General features: G+C 40.8%; 1 protein-coding gene across 47 annotated transcripts in view; it reads right to left on the bottom strand.

Annotated features, from left to right (window-relative positions):
- OSBPL6 (oxysterol binding protein like 6) overlaps nt 1-23,631 on the bottom strand; it is a 217,547-nt gene that overhangs the window by 155,431 nt on the left and 38,485 nt on the right. For 31 of the 47 annotated variants that reach the window (XR_015148130.1, XR_015148150.1, XR_015148141.1 and 28 more), the window contains one exon: nt 60-142. The exons of 11 other annotated variants lie outside the window; for them this stretch is intronic. The gene's annotated coding sequence lies outside the window, so the exon portion shown is untranslated. Of the gene's footprint in view, nt 1-59; nt 143-7,896; nt 8,136-23,631 lie in introns of those variants that run through there. 5 more of the 47 variants (XM_086359649.1, XM_086359694.1, XM_086359666.1 and 2 more) reach the window with 3 other exon arrangements.

Genomic DNA, 23,631 nt, shown 5'->3' with positions numbered 1-23,631 from the left:
ATAAGATCCAAACCATTCAGCATTATTAGGAACAGGGAATACCACAAGCTTCAAACTACCTGTGAGTGGAGAAATAAACACCGACTTCCAACTCAGCTCCTGCTGCTGCTACAATCCAGGGCGTGTGAAGAGCAGGGAAGCCCTGTGAACAGGAGAAAAGGGACACAGAGATGAAGTTCAAGCAGAATCACCCCCCAGAAAGGGAAGGACAGTCCTGCACTAACAGCCCACACACCACACTCAGGCCTGAAACCTGGTAGTTCTCAGCACTTGCTACATGTCAAGAAAGGGCTTAAAGGTGAGAAAGACCCAGGACCCAGAAAATTAGTGCTTCTAGAAGAGAAAGAAGTAAAGCAAGGAGTGGTGCCAGGATGGTGAAGGATCTTAGAAGGAGAAATTGAGGATACTGCACACCCCAGATCCTCTCCATCCACCAGCACCACCATCGACCCTTAAAGAAACTGCACCTCTGACAGAAACGAGCGCTCCTGAACCAGGAAACATTCATGAAATGCCCGGGAACAGAAAAATATCAGCACAAAATCAAACAGCTGCTGAAAATTCTCCCCACCAAAAATCATGAAACAGAAGAAAACCATAACACAACATTCCAAACTGAATTAAATATTCTCACACAAGCACTTGGAGAATTAAAAACACTTAGAATCAGAAATACAAAAATTAACAACAGAAGTAGACAAAGAACAGAAAAGGAAGAGATGCAATGAGAGTTGATTGAAATCAACAAAGACAATAAAAGAAAAAGACAAAGGATGCTTTCTTCAGAACAGAAAAATAACTTACAAGATGCCCAAGAGAAAACAGGTTTGATTGAGTTGAAATGTAATAAGTGGGACAGAATAATAAAGCCAACAAAAGCAGGAAATAGTCAAGAAGTGGAGACGTTTGGGAAATGGTGAGAAGTCGGATACACAACAGCACAGGGACAAGTTACAGAGAGAGAAAATCGACAGACGAGATTGGAACCAAATTTATTCACTCAACAAATATTTTTGAGTGTCTACTGCATTCAAGGCCCAGTTGCTGGACACTTGAAAGGAACTGGCTCCTGCCCTGTAGGGAAGACAAATAGGAGTCAGGGACCTTTCATCAGGAGAGTGATATAATCAGACCAAATTGAGAGGAAAGTAACTCTAGAAGCAGAATGGAAGACTGTCTGGAGTGGGGCGAGACTGAAAGGGGAGGCTAATTACGAGGCCATAATAAATAATTCTAAGAAAAGAGTATCAGGGTTTCCGGATAACCCCAAATAAAGATGCCACCAAGGCTGCTATTTTGGGGAAACGGGGGAAGGATTCCATAATAGATGGAAAGAATTTCTGCTCCATTCTGGGCATCGTGTGGTATGATATGTGGAGATCGGAACCCCAGGAGAGCACAGGAACTGGAGATGCTAGAGATGGTCATCTTTTGGTTGATAGGGGCAGCCGCTGGACGTGAAGAGATGGCTGTGGATAACTCGGTTCTTATGCCTCAGAGGACAACTTGATACCCAGACCTTCAGTGTCAATACTTAAGGGGTAGAGGAGAGGAAGGGCACTGGAAGACAGAGCTGCAGCAGGCGCCCTGAGTTCAAACCGCAAGAGGAGACCCTCAGAAAACGGCGGCTGGCCCACTGAGGCAGTCTCCAGGCAGACCAAAGAGAGGAAGGGCCGAGACGAGGACGCAGACACCGCTGGAGATCTTACTGATAAGGAACTTTCAGGCTGAAGGGTGAATGGCATTCACACAGGAGATTTCGGACATGCTCTCGCAGTTGGGGGAAGAAGGGAGGCAGAGGATGGTGACAGGAAGGGGAAGCTGGATCAAGAGAAAAACTTGGAGAAGACAGACAGGAGAGAACCAGTGGAAAGGGCAGAACCATTACTGTTGTTCAGTCGCTCGGTCGTGTCTGACTCTTTGCGACCCCATGGACTGCAGCACGCCAGGTTTCCCTGTCCTTCACCATCTCCCGGAGCTTGCCTAAACTCACGTCCATTGAGTCAGTGATGCCATGCAACCATCTCATCCTGTCACCCCCTCTGGTCAGAACTATAGAAACACCAAAAGAGGACAGAACTGGTAGAGCAAGAGAGGAAGGGGTCAGGGTCTAGACGGAGGCTTTGAGGTCTCTTCCAAACCTGTGAGAGCAAGGAGGACGGGGTCTGTGCAGGGTGCCCGGGCATATGAACATGTTCCCCTTCTTTGAACTCCTATAGGCCTGTTCTATGGAATTTTAGGCTGGGAGCTTAGAGCCTAAGACACGGCTTTGTGTGCTGGTCCTGCCACTTACCACCTATATACCCACGAACATGTCGTAAATCATCTGAAGCTCAGTTTTGCCATCAGTAAACTAGGCAGAACCCTATGAGTCACACACACTCCCCACCTACTTCATAGGATCGCTTCAAGGCCCCAAAACGCGGCATGTATGCAGATGTACCTTAAAAGACAGAACAGCCCCAGGGATAAATCGTTGGCTTTTATTATTCCATGTATACTTATTTCTCACTAAAGGAGGATTAGTTCAACCTCTGTGCATTCCACACAGGGTTTAACAGAGTATTTTGTACCCAGGTCACCACGCACTGACTTGGACTAACACTAGCCTGCTCCTCACGACAGTGTGAGACTGCGTTGTTTTCCACGTCCCTCAGGGCTACACAGGGACACCACCATCCCTAAACTCAGTTCCCAGCCTGAGTTTTTAGTAAGACTCCTAGCAAACAACAGAAAGTGCTTTGTAACAGCATTTTCAAATTAGCAGAAGTGCAATTATGAAAAGCCTTCCATATGTTACAACGATTTTTTTTTAATTAAGAAGAAAACAGTAAGCAATCATATTCCAAGCATACTCAGCCAATGGATCTAGAAAAGACATCTAGAGAAAATTCAACCACTACCTCCCGGCTGATCAAGGAGACAGGCACTCCTCCACACAGCCCCTCAAGTGGCAGAAACCCACAGGGAGTGGAAGACACGCTCTAGTTCTGCCAAATCACCAAGTAAGAAGTTGCTGCAGTCAAATCCATCATGTCACTTCCCATTTGCATCCCCTTTAGCCCTGAAACGAAGCATACTCTGGAAAAGTACGTTTTAATATGGCTTAGGCTAGAGCCTTACCTACCATTCAATCAAAATCTTATTATGGAGATAATACTGGATCTGTTACTTACACGAGGTAGGGGGAAGAAATAACACATGCAGAGAAATAAATTTTTATTTCACAACCAAAGCAGCAAATTATTTTTGCTGTTCTACGCAGTACAGTAAGGCTCATACATTTTAAACAACCTGGATAAAATTATTTTTTCCATTCGAGGCAAATCTCAGTAGTGATTTAAAATTAAATTGTTAACCAAGTGTCAGGAACCATGAAATAAGCATAAGTGGTAGTCTCTCTTTGAATAGAAATACCCGGATATTCATAATCACATGAAACTCTAAGAGCATACAGAAGCAGTAGCACCAGCTACTGAATGCCTTTAATTCAAGAGAGCCATCAACTTTCTACCTCTAACTCTAAGGGGGAAATGTTAGCAATGTGAGGTTATTATTATCCTCTTTTTATTGAAGACATTCACTTGGCCACTTATGCAATATATTAAGCCTCTATTACATGCCAGACAATGTTAGGGATCAGGGATATGGTGATACACCAAATAGACCTTTTTCTCATGGACTTATGGTCTGATGGGGGAGAGGGATTAAAAAATTAAACAGCTAAGCATATGATTATAAACATTAGATACTAGAAGGAAAAGATATGGTACTATGAGAAATAAGTAACAGGGACTGAATTCAACTCGAGAGGAGAAGATGGCTTCTTGGAGGAATTAGCAATTTAAGCTAAAAACTGAAGGTCAAAGTGGGAGGGGAAACTCTAGCTAAAAGAACAGCATGTGCAAAGGTTCTGAGGCAAGAAAGAGCTCGGCATACTACAGACCCTAAAAGAGACCAGTGGAGCTTGAGCAGAGTATGCCAGGACAGGAGGGAGTGAAATGAAGTGACGCTCCTAGGTAGGAACCAAATATTCAGAGCCAAACAAAGGATCTGCATTTTGCTTTGTCGTTTTCACTTCCTAGTGCAACAGAAAGCAGTGAAAGGCTTCAAACAGGGTACAGACAGAATGGGACTTGTATTTTTAAAAGAATGGATGGAGAAGGATAAGAAATGGGGAAGCTATGGCAATGGAAATGGGAGAAGAAGATGAGCTTGGGATATATTTCGGAGATGAATGGATAGGATTGCTCAATAAGGGTGCAGGAGAGCAGTGAGCGATTGAGGCAGCAAACAAGATCCCTGGTTTCTGACTGGAGCAACTAACTGAATGGGGAGCTATCTCACACGAGGACAGAGGCACAGGCTTAGCCAATGAGTAAGGCTGGTTTTGACCAAACTGTTAAAAAGTTAAAGACATCTGTGGTATCTCCAGGTAGAAATGTTAAGTAAATGCTGGGATAATATGAAACAGAAGTGTAACACATGTGGCATTTCATTCTTAAGATCTAGGTTAGTAGCTACATCAGGTAAAGGTTGTCCAGCCTCCTTTGAAGGAGTCATTCCCACCCTTTCACTCACTTCCTGGAGAAGGAAATGGCAACCCATTCCAGTATTCTTGCCTGGAGAATCCCATGGACAAAGGAGCCTGGTGGGTTACAGTCCATGGGGTCACGAAGAGCTGAATACAACTGAGCGACTAACACACACACATGCACACTCACGCACACGCACACACACTCACTTCCAGACACAGTCCATTCCCTGCCAAGGAGCAAACCAAGGAGATGGATACATAGGTCCTCTCTAAGAACTGTGAACAATGCTCATTTTCCAGTAGAGCAATTTATATCCTGAGAAAGCGAAGAAGTCTTTGAAATGTACCAGCTACACGGGGTAGTAGATTTTATAAATTTTTATGTTATCAATTTTATATAGCTTATAAATTATATACTTATATAGCATTACAAGGGTGCTAAGTCACTTCAGTCATGTTCTACTCCTTGTGACCCCATGGACCAAAGCCCACCAGGCTCCTCTGTCCATGGGATTCTCTAGGCAAGAATACTGGAGTGGGCTGCCATGTCCTTCTGCAAGGGATCTTCCCGACCCAGGGAGTGAACCAGGGTCTCTTATGTCTACCTGCCCTGGGAGGCAGGTTCTTTACTACTAGTACCACCTGGGAAGCCCCATATGTATATTTATACAGTACTAAAATACATAATATTATTTATTATTTATTTATAAATAAATTTTATATCTGAAAATGCAAGTACATTTTTGAAGGCTTTATGTGTCTATATATTGTATATATTGTTTCTCAGCTGTAAGTATAGAAAAACCTTAAAATGATAGGTTTTTTTTTTTTAATGTTTAAGACAGGGCTTAGATGATTAAGTGAGCTCATGTAACATCTCTTTGATAAAAACTTATGGCATTAACATCCTACTTCCATTGTGGCCAACTAGTAGCATTTTGAAAAACCTCACAAGATGGTACCAATCACTGTTTCCATGAGCCACTGGTTTATGATCTCAGGTTACAGGAACTTCTAATTCATTCAACTCTGACCCCTGGGTTGATTTTTGTTTGCTTTTAACTAAATTTCCATGATTCAAATTTTTTGTTCATTCAAAAGTTCCACCGATTGAAATAGGAGCAAAAACCGCTAAAGAAGCAGGCTCGTCACTCTTGACTTCGGGCAGGGCGACATTTAACACCAGCCAGACGGCCGAAGGAAAAAATGACGTCATCCACATCCGCTGATTCCCGGCGAAAGGGAGGAGAAAGGAGAGCAGACAGTGAAGCCAGGAGTGATGTGGGAAGTGAGATTACATTTTACTGGAACGCGGCTGCTGAGCTAGACAGCTGCTCAGGAAAGAACAGGCAGGTACTTTGTCAAATGAGATTAGAAGAGTCAAATGCTGTTACGCAGGCAAGTAAAACGGGGAGTCTTAGCTGCGGAAGATTAAGACTTAAGCGTTCCCTTTTCTTATAGGGAACGCACATTTTCCATATCTAACCTACTTTAAAAGATAGCTTCTCAATCACTCTTTCATAAGATATATTTTAAAATCATCTGAAAGCTACTCTTATCCAAGGCAATCATGTTAATTTGGCACAATTTTATCAGACATGTTTTTTAAAGGCACAAAATAAAACTTAAAATGACCAATAAACAGTATGAAGTAACAATTTCTGGAGTAAAAAGCCTATCTGTGCTTTATGCGCTTAATTGCCTTAAATATAAACTTCTGCCATGAGTATGTATCCATGCAGAATGTCACTAGTACATTTAAAGTATCAAATCAAAATGGATTAAATATTTAATCACAAGCCATGCCCATGGTCATAGAATTAGGTCCCTAAAGTAAAAAGAAAAAAGAAGCAACTGTAATCCATTGCTGTCACATCATTTATTCAATAATTGTTTTCTAAGTGCCTAGTATGTATAAGGAACTATGTGATCAATTATTGAACCAATGGGTAGGGTGATCAATTACTGAATTAAAATTAGGACACTGAGAAGTATGAATGGGCTTGTGGAAATGATTACCAAGGATAGTGGTACAGAAATAACAATAACTTTTATTATGTGCTTATTATATGATTGGTTCTCAGTTAAGTATTTTTTTTAAGAAATTTATTTATTTTTTATTGAAGGATAATTGCTTTATAGAATTTTGCTGTTTTCTGTCAAACCTCAATGTGAATCAGCCATAAGTATATATACATCTCCTCCCTTTGAAACTCCCTCCCATCTCCCTCCCCACCCCACCCCTCGAGGTTGATATAGAGCCCCTGTGTGAGTTTCCTGAGCCATACAGCAAGTTACATTACATTTGGTAATGTAAGTTTCCATGTTACTCTTTTCATACATCTCACCCTCTCCTCCCCTCTCCCCATGTCCATAAGTCTGTTCTCTATGTCTGTTTCTCCACTGTTGCCCTGTAAGTAAATTCTTCAGTTCCATTTTTCTAGATTCCGTATATATGTGTTAGAACACAGTACTGATCATTCTCTTTCTGACTCACTTCACTCTGTATAATAGGTTCTAGGTTCATCCACCTCATTAGAACTGACTCAAACGTGTTCCTTTTTATGGCAAATTATTGTTTTTAGTTGTAAAAACATAAAAACATAAAATTTACCTTTTTAAGTGTACACAGCAGGGGCATTCAGGACATTGACACTGTTGTGCAATCATCCACCTCCAGGCTCTTTTTATGCTGCAAAACTGAAACTCTGTACTCTTTTAAATAATAATTCCTGTGCCTTCCTCCCCAGTCCCTGACAACCATCATTCTATTCAAGAATTATGAGTTCATAAATATAGAAGGAAATGGCAACCCACTCTAGCGTTCTTGCCTGGAGAATCCCATGGACAGAGGAGCCTGGTGGGCTACTGTTCGTGGGGCCACAAAGAGTTGGACATGACTGAGTGACTAAGCACAAGTATAGCTAAAATATACTTCTTCTATTTGAATTCACATGTATTTGTAGGATATCTTTTTCAACTAAAACACTAAAATCAACAATCAAAATAAACGGTACTCAAATTTCTATATAACAATGTATTAAATCTGGATTTTAAAAAATGAAGCATATTAAATTATTAGTAATTTTTAGAGAGAACAAAAATTTTACTATTAAAATTTTAAATATTAATTTAATCTTCCATAATCTTTGTAAAATTTCTATTTCCTAAGTTTTATAAGAATATTATCATACACATATAATATTTATTAACAAGTATCATATTTTGGAAATAACATGCACAAAACTATATACTGTTGCAGTGTGCAAACAAAAACATTTGGGAACCACTGAAATAAAGGACTGTGGGCCCATTAACAGGAATCAGTGAAAGAAGGAAGGGGAAGAAGTTTTACTTACATATTTTCTTCCTATGTTTTGGTCACACCATGTGGCATGCAGGATTTTAGTTCCTCAACCAGGAATCAAACCCATGCCCCCTGCAGCTGAAGTGCAGTGTCCTAACCACTGGACTGCCAGGGAAGTCCCAGGAGTTTGTTGTCAAATACACATATAGTATGTTTTAAAACATACTGTGTTTCATGCGTCATGTAGAAGATCAAGCAGAGATCGCCAAAAGGCAAAAGGACACATAAGCCTAGAGTTCAGCTGAGATGGAATCTATATTTAGAAGTCATCCATGCAGCAGTGACCCGAAGAGACATGAGAAGGGATAAGAACTGTGAAAAAGAACACAGCTGAGGATTACATGGTCGACAGTCCCCGAATTTAGAAAGTATCGGAGAAAGGAGATCGAAAGGAAACAGGGAGACAGGAGTAGACCCAAAAGAATACATAGTTCAGTTCAGTTCAGTTGCTCAGTCGTGTCCGACTCTTTGCGACCCCATGAACCTCAGCACCCCAGGCATCACCAACTCCCAGAGTTCACCCAAACCCATGTCCATTGAGTCGGTGATGCCACCCAACCATCTCATCCTCTGTCGTCCCCTTCTCCTCCCGCCCCCAATCCGTCCCAACATCAGGGTCTTTTCAAATGCTGCTGCTGCTGCTAAGTCGCTTCAGTCGTGTCCGACTCTGTGCGACCCCATAGACGGCAGCCCCACCAGGCTCCCCCGTCCCTGAGATTCTCCAGGCACGAACACTGGAGTGGGTTGTCGTTTCCTTCTCCAGTGCATGAAAGTGAAAAGTGAAAGTGAAGTTGCTCAGTCGTGTCCGACCCTCAGCGACCCCATGGACTGCAGCCCTCCAGGCTCCTCTGTCCATGGATACAATTAAAGATGAGGCTACAGTGTCAAAGCTGCAAAAAACTAAGTAACTGAGCAAAGGCCATTCACTGGATTTGGCTGCCAGAAGAGCAGTGTGGTCCTCTAAGAGTATTTTCAGTAACGGGTGGTGTCAGAAGCCTGATTCATGACCAACTGAATAGTGATAAAATGGAGATAAGGAGTGGTGAGCAGGCTACAAGGGAAACTTGATGATAATGGAAATGAAAAGCAAAGCAGAATGACAGAGCTTTCTCAAGGTCAGGACTGGCCAGATGGATCACTGAAGGACAAGAGGTAAGAAAACTAGGCAGCCGTGCTGAGTTGGCTTACATGATATCCAAGCTATGGTAATGATGCCAAAAGAAGATGAGCTGAGAAGACAGAAAGGAGGCTGGCTGCCATGGGACGGACAGACATCCAGTTGGGTAGGAGGAAGAATGAAGGGAGAAAGAGTGGTAGGAAGCCAAGGTCAAAGATAGTAACTCTTTGGGGTCTCATATGTTGGAGGATAAATTGTTTCAAATTATGATGAGGTCCAAGACAAAGCCATGGCTGTAGACGAATTCTGACATCCAGTGGGGGCAGGAAGGACTGCATCCTACATTGCACCATCCTTAATATATTCCCCCCAGCATCAGTCTTCAGAGATCACTTACTGATCAGTATTATCTCTGTTAAGGTTCACTGATCACAGTGTCACTTGATCTCCTTGTGTATCCCACAGCACACATCAGTGACACGGCCATCTGAAGTTAGTGGAGATTGTGTCGCCAGGGTTAGCTGGCCCACGTGGAACTCAAACCTCTCTGACATCAAACTCCCCTGAGAGCTGCACATGCAAGATGGTATCATGATAGAACAGCACTTAATATTCCTTATGACAGGAGGTACATCACCACCACAGTTATCGCTATTCTCTAACATGGTGATGACTGGATCCAGCTCCACAATCAAGGCAACATTAGCTTTAATTTCTTGCCTTCTGGACTCTACCTGTCTGTAGATACAAACATCATTAAGCACTGTTCCCTAAATTTATCATTTTCTTCCGAGATGAAGATACAAGAAACAGTTTCATTTCATCATTTTGGCTGCTGTCTTTTAGCATGAGGCCTGTTCCAGCATGTACTAGCATCTTAGAAGAACCATTTAATTTTTAAGGGACTGCAGCAGCTAGAAACGTGAGCAATTAATTTAGAAGAAAACACAAAATGAGAATTTCATTAAAAAAAAATAAAGTAGTCTCTTGAGAAACCTATATGCAGGTCAGGAAGCAACAGTTAGAACTGGACATGGAACAACAGACTGGTTCCAAATAGGAAACGGAGTATGTCAAGGCTGTATATTGTCACCCTGCTTATTTAACTTATATGCAGAGTACATCATGAGAAACGCTGGGCTGGAAGAAGCACAAGCTGGAATCAAGATTGCCAGGAGAAATATCAATAACCTCAGATATGCAGATGACACCATCCTTATAGCAGAAAGTGAAGAAGGACAAAAGAGCCTCTTGATGAAAGTGAAAGAGGAGAGTGAAAAAGTTGGCTTAAATCTCAACATTCAGAAAACTAAGATCATGGCATCTGGTCCCATCACTTCATGGGAAACAGATGGGGAAACAGTGGAAACAGTGGCTAACTTTATTTTTTTGGGCTCCAAAATCACTGCCGATGGTGATTGCAGCCATGAAATTAAAAGACGCTTACTCCTTGGAAGGAAAGTTATGACCAACCTAGATAGCATATTCAAAAGCAGAGACACTACTTTGCCAACAAAGGTCCATCTAGTCAAGGCTATGGTTTTTCCAGTGGTCATGTATGGATGTGAGAGTTGGACTGTGAAGAAAGCTGAGTGCCGAAGAATCGATGCTTTTGAACTGTGGTGTTGGAGAAGACTCTTGAGAGTCCCTTGGACTGCAAGGATATCCAATCAATCCATCCTGAAGGAGATCAGTCCTGGGTGTTCTTTGGAAGGACTGATGCTAAAGCTGAAACTCCAATACTTTGGCCACCTCATGTGAAGAGTTGACTCATTGGAAAAGACTCTGATGCTGGGAGGGATTGGGGGCAGGAGGAGAAGGGGACAACACAGGATGAGATGGCTGGATGGCATCACCAACTCAATGGACAAGAGTTTGGGTGAACTCCAGGAGTTGGTGATGGACAGGGAGGCCTGGCGTGCTGCAGTTCGTGGGGTCACAAAGAGTCGTACACGACTGAGCAACTGAACTGAACCAGTTTAAATTTTTAAAAACAGCAACCAGACATCTAAATATTACACTGTTAAGCCTCAGGAATACAGATATTCAAGTGATATAAATTTTTCTCCAAATAAAAAGTGCATGAAATTATCTGCTCCAATGAATTGAAGAGAAGGTACAAATTAGTTCAGTTCAGTGGCTCAGTTGTGTTCAACTCTTTGAGACCCCGAAGATGGCAGCACGCCAGATTACCTGTCTATCACCAACTCCCGGAGCTTGCTCAAACTCATGTTTATCAACTCAGTGATGCTATCCAATCATCTCATCTCCTGGCATCCCCTTCTCCTCCCACTTCAATCCTTCCCAGCATCAGGGTCTTTTCTAATGAGTTGGCTCTTTGCATTAGGTGGCCAAAGTATTGGAGCTTCAGTTTTAGCATTAGTCCTTCCAATAAATAGTCAGGACTGATTTCCTTTATGATTGACTGGTTGGATCTCCTTGAAGTCCAAAGGACTCTCAAGAGTCTTCTCCAACACCACAGTTCGAAAGCATCAAATTCTTCAGAGCTCAGCTTTCTTTATATTCCAACTCTCACGTCCATACATGACTACTAACTAGAAAAACCATAGCTTGACTATACAGACCTTTGTTGGCAAAGTAATGTCTCTGCTTTTTAATATGCTCTCTAGGTTGGTCATAGCTTTTCTTCCAAGGAGCGAGCGTCTTTTAATATCATGGCTGCAGTCACCATCAGCAGTGATTCTGAAGCCTAAGAAAATAAAATCTGTCACTGTTTCCACTGTTTCCCCATCTATTTGCCATAAAGTGATGGGACTGAATGCCATGATCTTCGTTTTTTGAATGTTGAGTTTCAAGCCAGCTTTTTCACTCTGCTCTTTCACTTTCATCTAGAGGCTCTTTAGTTCTTCTTTGCTTTTTACCATAACGGTGGTGTCATTTGCATATCTCAATAACCTCAGGTTATTGCTATTTTTCCTGGCTATCTTTATTACAGCTTGTGCTTTATCCAGCCTGGCATTTCGTATGATGTATTCTGCATATAAGTTAAATAAGCAGGGTGAAAATATACAGCCTTGATGTACTCCTTTCCCAATTTGGAACCAGTCTGTTGTTCCATGTCTGGTTCTATCTATTGCTTCTTGACCTGCATACGGATTTCTCAGGAGGCAGGTCAGGTGGTCTGGTATTCCCATCTCTTTCAGAATTTTCCAGTTTGATGTGATCCACACAGTCAAAGGCTTTGGCGTAATCAATAAAGCAGAAATAGTTGTTTTTCTGGAACTCTCTTGCTTTTTTTGATGATTCAACGGATGTTGGCAATTTGACCTCTGGTTCCTCTGATTTTTCTAAAACCAGCTTAAACATCTGGAAATTCATGGTTCACGTACTGTTGAAGCCTGGCTTGCAGAATTTTAAGCATTACTTTGCTAGCGTGTGAGATGAATACATTGTGCAGTAGTTTGAGCATTCTTTGGTATTGCCTTTCTTTGGGATTGGAATGAAAACTGATCTTTTCCAATCCTGTGGCCATTGCTGAGTTTTTCAAATTTGCTGGCATATTGAGTGCAGCACTTCCGCAGCATCATCTTTTAGGATTTGAAATAGCTCAATTGCAGTTCATCACCTCCACTAGCGCTCAACTGGAATTCCATCACCTCCACTAGCTTTGTTCATAATGATGCTTCCTAAGGCCCACTTGACCTCACATTCCAGGATGTCTGGCTCTAGGTGAATGATCACACCATCGTGGTTATCTGGGTCATTAAGATATTTTTTGTTTAGTTCTTCCATGTATTCTTGCCACCTCTTCTTAATATCTTTTGCTTCTGTTAGGCAGATATCCCCAAGACTATATACATATGTGTGTGTGTGTGTGTGTGTGTATAAAAAAATATCCATTTATAGATTTCTATAACTAAACTTCCCCCCCAAATATTATATAATTAAGTAATTTTAAACACCAAGACCAGTGCCTAGGCTTTTTGACAGACAATCTATAAATAATAATTATAAAATTATAATGTGCTCAGTCATGTCTGACTCTTTGTGACGTCATGAACTGTAGCCTACCAGGCTCCTCTGTCCCTGGAATTTTCCAGGCAAGAATACTGGAGTAGACTGCCATTTCCTAGGATGGTTTTTATTCTACTACATCTTACTCACAGCAGCCCATCTATCCAATAATATATTTATTAAAGACTTTCTGTGTACAGTAGCAGAGAGTATCCAGCAAGGCAGCAATTCTGGAGCTCATTAGAGAGGTTGTGCAGAAGTTATCCACACGTATCTGACAATGTAAGAGGTAATGGACAACCTATAGACAAGGTAGAGCAAAAAGGAAAAAACCCAAGGCCAAACTCTGAATCAGTGGTTCTCAGGTTTTAAGGAGCTTCTTAAATTAAACAGACTACCAGACTCCATTCCTGAGAATCTGATTCAGAGTATTTGGGGTGGGGCCCAAGCAAATGGGCTTTGTGACAAGTCCTTAAGATGATCCCAAAGCAGGTGACTGACGTGCAGATCACCTTTTGAGAAAGGAGCTTCTTAAATTAAACAGACTACCAGACTCCATTCCTGAGAATCTGATTCAGAGTATTTGGGGTGAGGCCCAAGCAGATGGGCTTTGTGACAAGTACTTCAGATGATTCCAAGGCAGGTGATGTGCAGATCACCTTTTGAGAAACCTGACCCTATATTATAAAAAGGAAAAACTGATAAATTGAACATTACCAAAATGAAAAATGTTTGCTCTATAAAAGACCCCTTGAAGAGGATGAAAAGACAAGTTATAGACTGGAAAGTTATTAATATTTGCATATATGAATAAACTCTGTGGATTGCCATCAATGTCATTTCCTGGTTTTGCTTTATACTATACTGATGTAAGATGGTCCCTAAGGAAACCTGAGAGACAGATACACAGGGCCTCCCTGTACATTTTTAGGCAACTTCCTGTAAATCTATAATTATCTCAAAACAAAAAAAATTTTTAAATGACTACCTGTCTGTCTGGCTATCACAACTGATAACATGCTGGTGAGTTATACTACAACCTGAAATAGTATTTATTTTAAAGAGTTATCATCCAGCAAAGCTTGACAACTCACAACTTATGAAATCTTCAACAATGTTAACCTGAATGGGATAGGGATTCTCTTCATATTAATTCAGATGTTTATTGCTGTGGTCATTATTATTACCATTTCACTTTCTGAAGTCATATTATGACATACACCATAGAAACTGAGTAAATTATATGACTTCAAACATATGCAGTAGTTAACGTTAAGAACTGTTATGAAAATATTTCCATTTTCTCCTATTAATGTAATACTGAACAAATATTAGTTTTTAAGGCTTTATGACTAGTATTATTCAAAAGCTTAATAGAGTTATAGGGAAAAGAAGACTGGCACTAAGGAATTGCCTCAATATATAAAATACTATGCCAGCATGAGTATTTTCAGTGGCTCAATTATTGTGAATAATAATACTACTTAATTAGTAGCAATCATAAGGGAATTACTATGGTGCCAGATACTGTGCTAATAATCTCATCATAAGTGGATCATCTTTCTTAATATATACAACCCATGAGGTAGGTACTGTTATGAAAGATGGGTAAAGAGAGAGATTTACTAGCTAGTCCATGGCCAGAGCTCCTGTGATGTTAGAACTCATGCTACAACTACTGAATATCCAGCTGCCACTGCCCCCACCACATCATCACCACCTTACATTCCCAGATCAGGGATACCCCAGGTCTGCTCTGAAAATGTCAGAGAAATTAGGAGCTCGGGCTTCTGATAAAGTTTTTAATTTGACACCAAACATTCTAACAACCAACTAGAGTATACAATAATGTCCACAGTAATTCCAGTTACTGTAGATGGATTAACACTGAAACTCACACCCCACTGAGAAGCCTTGACCAATTCAGAGGAAGCAGCCATGATAAAATAAGGCCAAACAAAACAGATGGGAATGGCTACAAACTTTCAGACAGCAAGGCCATTTTACAGGAATCCTTGAAGCCAAATCTAGGATTCCTTCTGAGTATTTTCTCTTTATTTTTCTTAAAGGGGAAGCCCTAATTTCAAAAGAAGTTTGTCTTGTTATTTTCACGTGTGTGTGCGAAGTCACTTCAGTTGTATCCGAATCTTTGTGACACTATGGACCATAGTCCCTCAGGCTCCTCTGTCCATGGGAATTCTGCAGGCAGGAATACTGGAGGGGTTGCCATGTCCTCCTCCAGAGGATCTTCCCAACCTAGGGATCGAACCCAGGTCTCTTCATGTCTTACATTGCTAGGCAGGTTCTTTACCACTAATGCCATGTGGAAATGGCTATAAACTTTCAGAGAGCAAGGCCATTTTACAAGAATTAGAAATTCAATGGAAGTGGTTGTTATCTGATTTCTAAATTTCACTTCTATGGTGTATTTCACTTCTAAAGCTAATTCAAGGATTTTTTTTTTGAGTATTTTCTCAATTATTTTTCTTAAAGGGAAGACCCTGATTCCAAACTTAAAGATTGAAGAAGTAAGTCTTGTTATTTTTACACTCGGACTATTAAACCAGTTTCTTGAATCAGCTATTTTAGGTTGCCTGAAAAATTATAAAATGTGAAAAATAATCATTTACAATTCCTAATGTTATGAAAATGAATACATCCCAGGCAGTATACCATGACAGTTTCTAGTCAAGTCATTAGGAAATCTTTCTTATATAATGATTTGTTATCCCATGTTAGTTGCAATTAAAAATTATCTGATAGTTAAAAAAAATGAGAAGTGCTGAGTCACTGTGAACCTTCTCACAGCAGCTGAACAAGAAGACCTGGGGCACAGGGGCATGCCCTGCTTCCACTACACTGAACAGAAAGGTTCTAAATAGGGGTGTTGCTGGGCGATTTTTGAAAGACCAGTCTGAAGCTGTTAATCCAGAAAAAAGTATTGGGCTGAGTAGAAACTCAGCGTTCTGGAAATAAAGAACAATGTCCCCATGTGATTTAAGACAATAGAAACAAAAAGCAAATGTAATATGTTATTTAAACTCTGAGAGTAATGAGCTAGGTAACTCAGTTTCCTTCTCTATGAGAAAATAAAATTAGTAGCTAGTAATTGCTTACTGAGCTGTGACAAGGGTACTACTAATCTTCATATTTAACCATCACAACCACCTTATAACATAAATACTATACTCCATTTTACATCTGAGGAAACTGAGGCTCTGATAGATTCAACAACTTTTCCAAGATCATACAGCTGGGAGGGGAAAGCTAGGACTCAAATACAAGTGCTTGGAATCTGGAGCCTTCCCCTGCCCTTAGCCACAGTGCCCTATGCCTCTTGGATTAGAGGTTTCCCAGCTTATCTCTTTGAAGTGAAGATACTCGTGAGAAAGCACCATAAAGTAACGATAAAATAAATCTAAAGGCAATATACATCTTTATGTGATACCAAGTTATCTTAGGGTAGACTCGAGAACAGGCAAACAGTACAACATGGTAAACATTTAAGGAAAACATACAGGAAAAACTTCAAATACAGGAAAGCTGTGCTGTGATTTATTCTGTCTGTGAAGTGAGAACAGTTAACTATTGTTTTACCCAGCTTAAGGCTCTGAACCCCAGAACACCAGTGTCCAGTTCACAGGCGATGGGAGCACAGTTTGAGAAACTCTAAAATGAATGTCAAAGATGTGTAAATTTGAACAAAGAATAACCTCTTATTTGTTTAAATTTATTAAATATGCTTATTCAATTTACAGAGATTTAACAGGATGTTATAGATGGTGAGGAGGTGGGGAAAGGACCACGGATGGATGAACTGTTGTAGGTGGAAATGCACACAAATATTCACTGTGGTGCTAATTATAAAACAGAAAGTACAAGCAATGGAAATATCCCCACAATAGGAAATGATTAACTTACAGGATGCTATGTAGTCTTCAACAATGCAGATCTATATTATCGGTACAAAATGTACTCGTGGTATGAGTTAGATGGGAAAGGCAGATTACAAAAGAGCAAGAAAGTATAATTCCATTAAAAATCTTTATAGTCCAGCTAGTGGACACTCCAAAGTGTTAATGGCAATTATCTCTACAGGATGCAATTGGGACAGTTATATATTCATTCTTTGAACAATCATACCTAAGGGTAAGTTTTTCCTTCCACCAGTGTGCCACATCAAGCCTTTTCCGCTTCAAAGGAAGATGGTCAAGGATAATCTTAGTGACTCATATGCTCTCTGGCATCTTTCAAGTTTACACATATTTCATAGCCACTTTATTTTAAAAAAAATTTTTTAATTTGTATTGGGGTATAGCTGATTAGGGGCTTCCCTGATAGCTCCTGCATTGCAGGAGACCCCGGTTCAATTCCTGGGTCAGGAAGATCCCCTGGAGGAGGGATAGGCTACCCATTCCAGTCTTCTTGGACTTCCCTGGTGGTGCAGATGTTAAAGAATCTGACTGCAATGTGGAAGACCTGGGTTCGAGCCCTAGATCAGGAAGATCCTCTGGAGGAGGGCATGGCAACTCACTCCAGTATTCTTGCCTGGAGAATCCCCATGGAGAGAGGAGCCTGGTGGGCTTACAGTCCATGGGGTCATGAAGAGTAGGACGTGACTGAGCGACTGAGCACAGCACAGCGCGTAGTCGATTAACAAACGATGTTGTGACAGTTTCAAGTGAACTGCAAAGAGACTCAGCCATAGATATACATGTATACATTCTCCTTCAAATTCTCCTCCCATCCAGGCTGCCACATAACATTGAGCAGAGTTCCATGTGCTACGTATAGTAGGTCCTTGTTGGTTATCCATTTTTAAAAAAATATATATTTATTTTAATTGGAGGCTAATTACTTTACAATATTGTATTGGTTTTGTCATATATCAACATGAATCCACCATGGGTGTACACGTGTTCCCCATCCTGAACCCTCCTCCCACCTCCCTCCCCATACCATCCCTCTGGGTCATCTCAGTGCACCAGCCCCAAGCATCCAGTATCATGCATCGAACCTGGACTGGTGATTCGTTTCTTATATGATATTATACATGTTTCAATGCCATTCTCCCAAATCATCCCCCCCCTCCCTCTCCCACAGAGTCCAAAAGACTGTTCTACACATCTGTGTCTCTTTTGCTGTCTCACATGTAGGGTTATTGTTACCATCTTTCTAAATTCCATATATATGCGTTAGTATACTGTATTGGTGTTTTTCTTTCTGGTTTACTTCATTCTGTATAATAGGCTCCAGTTTCATCCACCTCATTAGAACTGATTCAAATGTATTCTTTTTAATGGCTGAGTAATACTCCATTGTGTATATGTACCACAGCTTTCTTATCCATTCATCTGCTGATGGACATCTAGGTTGCTTCTATGTCCTGGCTATTATGAACAGTGCTGTGATGAACATTGGGGTACACATGTCTCTTTCAATTCTGGTTTCCTCGGTGTGTATGCCCAGCAGTGGGATTGCTGGGTCATATATGGCAATATGTCCAGGCCACCATAAGTTCATACTCTAAGTCTCTGACTCTCCTTGCATTTTGTAAGTAAGTTTGTTTGTATCATTTCTTTTTGTGCATGAGTGCCTGGTCGCTTCAGTCATGTCTAACTCTCTGCAACCCTATGGACCATGGCCTGCCAGGCTCATCTGTCCATGGGGTTCTCCAGGCAAGAACACTGGAGTGGGTTGCCATTTCCTTTTCCAATCATTTCTTTTTAGATTCCATTTATAAGGGATATCATACACTACTTCTCCTTCTCTGTCTGACCTACATCACTCAGTTCCATAGCACCTTTAATACTTCCCAAGGCACTGTATGCTTCCATATTTCATCTATTTGACTTTTCCAAGGAATCCACCCAATATGCCAATGAAGTAATAAAACCAAGACTAAGTCCTAGGATGCAAAATCAAACTGTACCCATCTGCTATGAGATTTCAAACCTCCTTCAGTGTCCATTCTCCCCTTCTTTCTTACAGAAACAGAACTCCCTCTACCGCTCCACCTCCACAAATCTCCTCACAGTAGCAGCCAGCCTGTCTACAATTCCCAGCCTCCCTTTCAGCTAGACATGGCATCTCAGCTCTCTCTACTCAATGGAATCTGAGCAGAAGGATGTGTGCAATTAGGCCTTTAAAAAAAGAAATTGCTTGCCCACTCTATTTTCTCTCCCCAGCTCCCAACCTTGCTACAGGTAGGGTGCAAAAGAGGCCCTAATCAGCTAGTTTCTACTCTGTAGATGAAGTTAATACTAAGTGATTTGGAGAACAAGAAGGTATAAAGCGTTGGTCTCTAAATGGCTTGTATACCAGTGGTTTTCAAATTTCAGTGTATATCACAATTACCTGCATGACTTGTTAAGCCCAGAGTGTTGGAAGTGTTAGATATTCAGTCCTGTCCCACACTTTGTGACTATAGCACGCCAGGCTCCTCTGTTCATGGAATTCTCCAGGCAAGAATACCAGAGTGGGTAGCAATTCCCTTTTCCAGGGGATCTTCCCAACCCAGGGATTGAACCCAGGTCTCCTGCACTGCAGGCAGATTCTTTACAGTCTGAGTGTTGGGCCCATCTCCAAGTTCAGATTCACAATTTGCATTTGTAAAAAGTCCTGAGGTGATATTAAGGCTGCTGGTCTATCTAGGGGAGGACATCGTGCTAACGAACGAACTAGAACTGCTCTTTTGTTAGGGTGGCCACTAGCCACATGTGGTTACTGAGCACTTGAAAGGTGGTTAGTGAGACTGAGGAACTGAATCTTTAATAGTATTTAATTTTAATTACCTAAGTACCAATATTTGGTTCAGTTAATGGAAAACTTTTAACTATGTTTAGAATATCTTGGGTATGTGAAACTACTTTTTTCAACTATATATTTTATGAACTCTAAACACTGATCAAGTACTTCTAATGAAAATTTAGTGTCTGAGTTGATATGTGTTACAAGGATAAAATATATATAAGACTTTGAACACTTATTAAGATGAAAATTTAAACTATTTCATTAATAAATTTTATACTGATTATATACTGGAATAATATTTTTATTACATTAAGTAAAATATATTTATGAAACCAATTTCACTTATTTCTTTTTCAACATAGCTACTAGGAAATTTAATATTGTTACATACATGGCTCACACTGCATTTTTACTGAATGGCAATGATCTAGATTAGTATGTGAATGAGAAAGAGAAAGTGGGAGACAGATCTTCTGTCTTGTATGAGCAGTTAGTTTTGTTTGCAGTAGCTATTTAGCCTGAACCCTGTTATCCTCCTATGCAAAATATACAATTTCCAAAGTCCTGGTGACAAATGTACTATGCTACTATCCCCTTTCCACTCATTTAATCCTTTTTTCCTTTTTTAATTCAACCTCAATGGCACAGAATAGGATTAATCACGATCTTTGATATGGAACACTTTCGTATCTCTGGACCACACAGGCTTCCCTCATTCACTCATCCTTCATATCTAATGTTGTAATATGGAACCATGAACCCACCACCCGAATCAAAAATTAGACTGTAACAATAACTTACTAATACCTACTCAATAGCCCTCCCAGTCTCAGCCTCCTGAGATTAACAACCAGCCTGAATCCTATACTCAAGATTCTACTGCTTTCCTTTCTATGTATTATCATCTCATCTACATGTATTCCGAAAAACTATGGTTATGATTTTAGTTGCTTTTAAATTTATAGGAAAGGCAATATATGTAATATTTTTAGAATTTTTCATCTTATATTATTAAAACATCTATGCTGCAACCCTTTCATTATACTTTATTTTGATTATGGCATGTCTCCCACGGGGAGAATATAATACAGTTTACTCATCTACTCTCTTGTCCAGAGACTGGGGTTTTCCCAGGTTTTAATATTGTGTACTGTGCCACCATAAATATTTCTGTATATATGTGCAAGAATTTCTTTTACATATATACGTCTACAAATGCCAAGCACCTGGCTAGATGCCGCGGAGACAAAGACAAATAAAAGGAAGTTCATAATCTGTAGGATTTGAAGTCTAGAGGGGGAAAGACACACCTAAAGAAATAGCAGCAACTGCAGAATATGCACTAGACTCCACGTAGCACCAACAAGGGAGGAGTTAACTGGGGAAAATCTAAGACTGACTGGTGTTCCTTTCCCACTGTCCAGCTCCTATAATTGGCATCCTTTATAAATAACTTCCCTTCCAAATGCTTATGCTCTCAAAGGGTAAAGGCTAGCCTTAGAGAACAGAGATTTGTACACTGTGCTGGTTATTCCCCACTCCCCCATTCTTCCATTACCCAGTCTTTTCTTGCTCTTCTCTGTGTTCCAGGAAGCTAACCTCTACAGACTGCATCACAGCTTTCCTGGTGGCTCAGTGGTAAGGAATCCATCTGCAGTGCAGGAGCTGCAGGAGACATGGGTTCAATCCCTGGATTGGGAAGATCCTCTGGAACAGGGCATGGCAGTCCACTCTAGTATTCTTGCCTGGAAAATCCCATGGACAGAGGAGCTTGGTGGGCTACAGTCCATAGGATCTCAAAAGAATTGGACATGACTGAAGTGACTTGGCACACACACACACACAAAGACTGTGTCACCCAAGATCCCTTACCACTACCTTCCAGATGAATTTGGCTACAAAAATACCAGTAGATCAGAGCAGATGAGAGAGGAGAGGAAAGGGGAGTCAAGGTATTTACCTTCACCCCCGTCTCCCTGCCTGTTTCTGTCCTGGCTGTGCTGTTGCACACCTACAGTTTCATGGCCAGAGCTTTCACTCACTGGGTCCCAGAGACACTGCTTTCTCCCTTGTTCCTTCTGACCTAGAGATGGCCATGGTTTCCACTGTTACTGGCTCCAGGGAACCTGGGGGTTCTCTGGACCCTGTCCTCATCTGGAACTACAAAATTCAATCTTGAAAATATCTGAGTAAAACTTCTGTTTACCAAGGGCCTGAAATACTGTCCCTGTTCAACACTGACTGAAGGTATGCCTTGGACAGCACATTTTATCAAGTGCTGGATATGCTAGCTTCAGCTGGAGTAAAATCTGCATCTCTCCTGCACCTGGTTTGACATCTGCAAAAAGGGGGCTCTTAAGAGTAGTTCTGGATATTTCAAGAATGAGTCATGGACTTTTTTAATAGGATGAATTAAGCACCTGACTGAGAATTCTGAGAGTAGAGAACGGTCAACTCACTGGTATCCCCATCTAGGCTTTCTCCCCAGGACCACACAATGCCTGTTTGCCTGAACCTGCATTCCGCTTATCCAAGCAGCTAAAACACCACCACCCGTCATAATAACCATCCAGGTATACTGTGCATGTGTTTTGTTTTTTTAAAACCTGCTTTAACTAAACTAGTTTCAAGTCTGTGATGGTTCTGATTCATGAAAGCAGTGAGTAAAACTGTGCCCTATCATTTTGAGCAGCATCATTTTGATTCCAGAAAAATCACTCATGATTTATTCAAGGTACAATGGAGAGTACTGGAAAGAAAACAATATTAGTTCCTAAAGCAGAGTTGACCAATTACATCATATAGGCAAGTCTGTTTCAGTGAAAAAACATTTTTATTATATACTTCCCAGAAGTCTCCACTATTCTTTTTTCTCCCCAGATATTCATTTATGGACCATGTATTTTTTCCCCTAAGAGTAACTTTCTGGTCTTCATTCTCAATTCCTTTCTGCTCAATCTGGGCTATACTGTTTTCTTATGCATGAACCATTTGCTGATATTTATTATCTTGATTTCTGTCACTGACTTCTATGCATGCTTCTTCTTCCAGCCTCTCTTTCTGTCCCTGCTCTCTCAATTCTCTTTTCTTTTCTTCCTTCTCTCCCTCCCCTGAGTTCATGTGAGATCATGGCATAAGCTCACTTCCCCCAACATTAGTGGAATGTCCTAAAACAGACAAATGTATTAATACTTCCGCTCGGTTCCTCCCTTCAGTGGTAGCATTCCCACTGGGACTTGGGGCATTCGATTAGAAGCAAGTGAGGTTGCCCAGGCAACGGCTCCAAATTGTCCTAGGATGCCTGGCAAGAGTGTTTTACACAGCCTGATGTGAAGGTCATACTAGCCAACCCCGTGACAGTTAAAGGCGCAGTCTCTGTGCAGTCAGCCAAGGGCTCAGGGAGCATCCATCAAGATGATCTCAATAACATTTGCATAATCATAAAACTGTCAGACTCCCAAAGCCATGAGGACCCATACGAACAGACTATTTCAGAGAGCCAAAGATACTAGCTTAGAGAAGGAACAATAGGTGAGTGTGCTAAAATCATCAAAATGAACACTTAAAAAACCAACCAGATGGAATTCGATCACTTAGCTGGTGAAAACACTTTAGCTACTTGGGTTTTCTCAAATGATTTAGGAACAGTTCTACCCCGAGGCAAGGCAATAAATGGAAGGGTCTGAAAAAAGTAACTCTGTACCTTTTACTTTTTATAATTTCCTGAGATCAGAAGTATTTAAAACATTATTCTCAAATACCAAGACACAACATTGAAAAACATGCTCATATCCACCAAATTAATGTTACATTTGACTAAATCACAATCAAAATTCCAATCAAGTGGAGCGAATGCAGAGAAGAAATCCATATCCCTAATAT

This window comes from Bos grunniens, chromosome 2 (genome assembly GCF_055505025.1).
Source record: "Bos grunniens cultivar Pamir isolate PY7600 chromosome 2, Bosgru_T2T1.0, whole genome shotgun sequence".
Taxonomy (NCBI): Eukaryota; Metazoa; Chordata; class Mammalia; order Artiodactyla; family Bovidae; genus Bos; species Bos grunniens.
This window is presented reverse-complemented; position numbering and strand designations above follow the sequence as displayed.